The sequence below is a fragment of the Ursus americanus genome, chromosome 28 (assembly GCF_024610735.1).
Source record: "Ursus americanus isolate L20-20 chromosome 28, mUrsAme1.1.p, whole genome shotgun sequence".
Lineage (NCBI taxonomy): Eukaryota > Metazoa > Chordata > Mammalia > Carnivora > Ursidae > Ursus > Ursus americanus.
In genome coordinates, this window is record NC_142154.1 from 13,579,871 (window position 1) to 13,585,870 (window position 6,000).

Below are 6,000 nucleotides of genomic sequence, written 5' to 3' on the forward strand. Positions count from 1 at the left end.
ATACCAGGCTATAATGCAGTATTGAGTAGGGGCCAACTGACCTGAAAAACCTAAATTATTTATTTTCTGGCCCTTTACAGAAGTTTGTTGACCCCTGATTTAAACTATTTTCCACTTAGAATTTCTGTCACTCCAAGCTGATACTATTCAAATGAATAAAGAGGCCTGTGATATCTGTCATGCTAAAAATAATTTTGGAAAATTTTCCAGATGACTATGGACTACCATAAAAGTTTTATGTATTTATTTTTGGTAGGTCTTATTGAGATACAATTGAAGTACTATAACCCAAGCGTGTGTAAGGAGTACAATTTGATCAGTTTTGATATAGGTATATTCCTGTGAAGTTATCACCCCAGATAATGAAGAAATCCACCACTACCAAAAGTTTCTCATCACTCTTTGTCCATCCCCAGACAGCCATGAAACTTCTTATTTGTGTGTTCTAGAATATTTTTTATAAATCATATATGTTATGGATTTATAAATTCAAACTGTATGTACTCTTTTTTTTTTGCATGACTTCACATAGCATAATAATTGGGATTTATCCTTGTTCTTGTATGTTTCATACTTCATTCTTTTTTTTTTTTTTACTTAATAATATTTTATTGTATCAATATATCATGATGTGATTATACACTCACCAGTTTATGGGTGTTAAGTTGAGGTATGGTGTAAAGTGTCAATTTCATTTTCTGATTGTTTATTGCCAGTAGATAGGAATACAGTCGAGTTTTACACATTTATCTTTCATAACGGCTTGATTTAATTTATTAGTCCTAGTTTTATACATAAAGAGCATACCATTGGTGGGAAAAGACAGTTTGAATTCTTTTTCAGTATGGATGTCTTCATATTTTTTTTCTTTTCTGCTCATTGCATGTCTAGAAATTAGTACAATGTTGAATAGAAGTTTCAAGAGTGAACATCTTGCCTGTTTCATGATTTTAAGAATGTTTTTGGTCTCTCATCATAAAGTCTGACGGTATCTATAGGTTTTTGGTAGATGTCCTTTATCTGGTCCTGTCAATTTCTGATTTGTGGAGAGTTTTTAATTACGACTATGTGGTGGGTTTTGCCACATGCCTTTTCTCAGTATCTATTCAGGTGATTGTGTGCTTTTTGTTCTTTGTTAATATGTTATATTGCATTAGTTGATTGGTTAATTATATTAATTAATTGATAAATTGCTATGTTGTATTACATTAAACCAACACTGCATTTCTGGGATAAATTCCATTAGTCATGGTATATAACCCTTTTTATATGTTGCAGGATTCAGTTTGTTAATATTTTGCTAGGGATTTTTGAGTATATGTTCATGAGGAATGTTGGTCTATAGTTTTCTTGTGACATATTTGTTAGGCTTCGGTAAGGTGATACTAGTTCATATAATGAGATAGAAGACTCCTGTCCTCTGTTTTCCAGTAGAGTTTGTGAGGATTTGTATTCATTCTTCTTTTAAGTATTTGATAGAATTTTCCAGTGAGGATACTTGTTTCTGGGCTTTTCAATGTTGGGAGATTACATATTTCTTGACTCAATTTTGGTAATTTTTGTCTTTCTTGGGATTTTCCCGTTCCATTTATGATCTAATTTACTGGCAAAAAAGTTGTTCAAAATATTCCACAGCCATACTTTTCATTTCTTTACAAAAAAATTTAGGAAATTTGTGTCTTTCCTTTTTTGTCTTAGTCTAGCTAAAAATTTTCAATTATGTCAATCTTTTTTAAAAGAACTAACTTTTAGTTTCATTTTTCCTAGTTTTGTGTTTTCTATTTTATCGACTTCTGTATAATTTTTTTCTGTTCATTTTATTAATTTTTAAAATTTACCGTGCTTAATATTTTAAGTTGGAAATTAGAATATTGATTTTAAGTTCTTTCTCTTCACATATTAGTGTTTGGACACTAGAAAAATCCCTCTAAACATTGTTTTAGCTTCATTCTATAAATGTTGATATTCTTCCATTCATTTAGAATAAGTATTTTTTTTTAATTTCTGTATTGATTTTGAGACAAGGGTTATTTAGTAGAACATATTATTTGATCTCCAAATATTTGAGGATTTCCCAAATGTCTTTCTGTTGTTGAGTTCTAATTTAATTCTTTTGGGATCAAAGAGCATACTTTGTATTATTTAAATCCCTTTAAATTTACTGATGCTTTTTTCATGGCCTAGCATACAGTCTATCCTCGATAATGTTTCATGTGGCCTTAAAAAAAAGCACATTGTGTTGTGATCAGATGGAACATAGCATACATGTCAGTGAAGTGAAAATATTGGTAGTGTGGTTCAAGTCTTTCATACCATTAGAGATTTCTTTCTATTTTTGACAGCGAAGTATTGAAATTTTATTGTTGAATTGTCTATTTTCCCATTCAGTTCTATCAGATTTTTATTCATGTGTTATAGGGCTGTATTGTTAGATGCATATACGTTTATATTTATCATATCTGCCAGATATATTGACCTCTAGTATTTCTTGTCATAAAGTCCTTATTGCCTAATATTCATATAGCTTATTTCATGTCTCTCATGGTTACTTTTTGCATGGTTTATCTTTTTCTATCCTTTTAAGTCTACCTGTTTGTGTTTTTTAATCTAAAATGTGTTTCTTGTAGACAGCATATAGTTGAACCTTGCTTTTTAATCAGTTTGGCAATCATTGTTTTTTCATTGTGGGATTAGTCCTTTTATATGTAGTATATTTATTTTTGTGATTGAATTTACATCTGTCATATTACTATTTGGTTTTAATATGTCTCATTTCTTTTTTGTTATTCTTGTTCTCCTCTCCTGCCATGTTATCATATATATATGATATATGTGTACATATATACACATATACACACATATATATATTTGATATAATGGTATAATTTAATATATAGTACAATATATGTGATGTTATATATGTATACTTGGTGTTCTTTATGTGTATATTGGTATTTTATATATATACATACAATATTACATATATTTGGTTATTTATATATGTATGAAAGATAAGATCATAGGAAAAAAGAAACAGTAACAAAAAAGACATGAATAATAATATGTCGATAGTAATATGGCAGATACATATTTTCTATCTATCACCTTTTTAATTTCTCTATTGATTTATGTACATATTTTTAGTTATACTTCATGGATCGCACAGTCATTATCACAAACCACTTACAATTGTAAGATACAGAAATTTTGTTACAATATATCTTCATTTCCTTCTCCCTTGCTTTTACTGTTACTGTCATATACCTTATAAATCCAACGATAGTGGGCTGTAATGTTGCTTTATGCAATTTTGTGCCATTTGCAAAAGTGAAATGAAAACAGAAAAAAATATATACAATCTTATATTTCTACCCACGTATTTATCATTTAAGGTGCTCTTAATTTCTTTCTGTGCATTTGAGAACTAACTGATGTCTGACGTCATTACTTTTAACCTTTAAGACTACCTTTTGTATTTTTTGTAAAATAGGGCTTTGTTTATCTGATTTATTTTAGATTACTAAGGCAGATCTTTTATAGTATAATTAGAAATAACTAATAAGTTTTAATTATCGTTCAGAAATTATGATGTGTTCTATTTTTATTAAAATATTTTCTAATTTTTCTTGTGATTTCATCCTTGACCCATTAATCATTTGGAAGTGTACTGTTTAACTTCCAGATATTTGGGTTTTCTTATATATATATTTTTGGATTGATTTCAAATTTAATCCTTTCGTGATCAGAGAATATACTCTGTATAATTTATTCCATTTACATTTAATAAGAACTGTTTTATTTTCCCAATTTGTGATTTATTATAGTGACTGTACCATGTGTACTTGAAAAGAAGGCATATGGTACAGCTGTTGGATACAATGATCTGAAATGTCACTTAGAACAAGGTACTTGATAGTAGTTTTTAGATATTCTATTTTCTTCTGATTTTGTCTGATCTATTATTTAGTGAGAAGGAACAATTGTTAAAATCTACTATAGTTGCAAAATTATCCATGTTCCTCTGTCATTTTTTTTACTTTTTGTAATTTGAGGCTATATTAAGTACATGTATTTTGATAATTTTTGTCTTCCTCATAACCTGTCCCTTTTATCATATCAAAATATCTCTTTTTATGTCATTGAAATATTTCTTTTTATTTCTGGTAGTATTCTTTTTCTTGACTTGATTTTATCTGTTGTGAAAATAGCTACTCCAGCCTTTTAACCCTTCTGTTATCATGATATATATTTTTCCACTCACTTATATTCATTATGCCATTTTTATGTTTAAAATTTGTTTCTTGGGGCACCTGGGTGGCTCAGTGGGTTAAGCGACTGCCTTTGGTTCAGGTCATGATCCCAGAGTCCCAGGATCAAGTCCTGCATTGGGCTTCCCACTCAGCAGGTAGTCTGCTTCTCCTTCTGACCCTCTCCCTATCCCCTCTTGTGCTCTCTCTCTCGCTCTCTCTCTCAAATAAATAAAATCCTTAAAAAATAATACATAAATAAATAATAAATAAATAAATAAAATGTGTTTTTTGTAGGCAGCATATAGTGAGATCTTGCTTTTTAATCTACTCTGGCAATTTTTTTCTGCGTTTTTTTTTTTAATTAGAGTAGATAAACCATTAACATTTAGTAAATCATTGATATGGTTGGATTTATATCCATGATTCTATTATTTTTCTTTCTTATGCTGTTATTTTATTCCTCCTTTTCTTTCTTCTTTTAAATTATTTGAAGATTTAGAAAACATTTTATTTTATTTTATTTTATTTTATTTATTTTATTTTATTTTACTGATTGGACATTTGTATCTCTTTATATTACTTTTAGTGATTTCTGTAGAGAGTTCAATATGCATTCTTAATCTTTTATGTTTAATATTGTATCACTTTATGTAAAATGGAAATCTTGGCAACTATATCAATTCCTTTCCCCACCACACTGATCTTCATCTTATAGTTGTCATATAAATTACTTCTGCATACATCGATTGTCTGATCTAACAACATAATAATTTTTGCTTTGAGTGTGAGTGTGTGTGTGTGTGTGTGCGTGTGGTTCTTTAGGAGGATAAAGTTAATCTTTTTTAAAGAAGATTTATTTATTTATTTGACACAGACAAAGAGAAAGCAGAGGGTAGGGGCAGAGGGAGAGGGAGAGAGGGTCTTAAGCAGACTCCACACTGAGCCTGAGCATGGAGTCCAACATAGGGCTCCATGAGATCACAACCTGAGCCCAAAACCAAGAGTCAGATGCTTAACCACCTGTGCCACACAGGTGCCCCAAGTTAATCTTTTATATTTACCCTAATATCAATCATTTCTGTTGCTTTTCTTTTATTCCAAAATATCCAAATTTCTTTCCGTATCCTTTCTCTTTAGCTTGAAGAAATTCCTTTAGCATTTGTTGTAAAGCAGGTCTGGGGGTATAAAACTCCTTAGTTTCCCTTTATTTTAAAATTTCTTTATTTCACCTTCAATTCTGAAGAAAATTTTTACTAGAAATAGAAATCAGAGTTGACAGTTTTTTCTTTCAGTTCTTTAAAAAGGTTTAAAGAGAAATCCACTACTATTCAATTTGTTCTTCCACTGTATGTAATGTCTTCTTTCCGGCTACTTTCAAGACTTTCTTCATTTTTGGTTGCGAGCAGATATAATATATCCAAGCATAATTTTCTTTGATTTTATCCAGGCAGGAATTTGCCATTCTTCCAACTGTAAATATTTGTCTTCCACAAAATTTAAGATGTTTCCAACAATTATTGCTTCAAATATTTTTTCAGCCTCCAACATGCCCTCTCCTCTGAACTTCAAATACAAATATGATCGACCTCTGATACTGTTTAACAAACTCATGAGTTTCTATTTTCTTTTTCTTTCTTTTCTCCATTTTTATGTGAATTCCTATTGATATATCTTCAATTTCATTTATTCTTTCTTCTGTTATCACTATTCTATTAATGGGCCCACCTAGTAATTCTTAATTTTATATTGA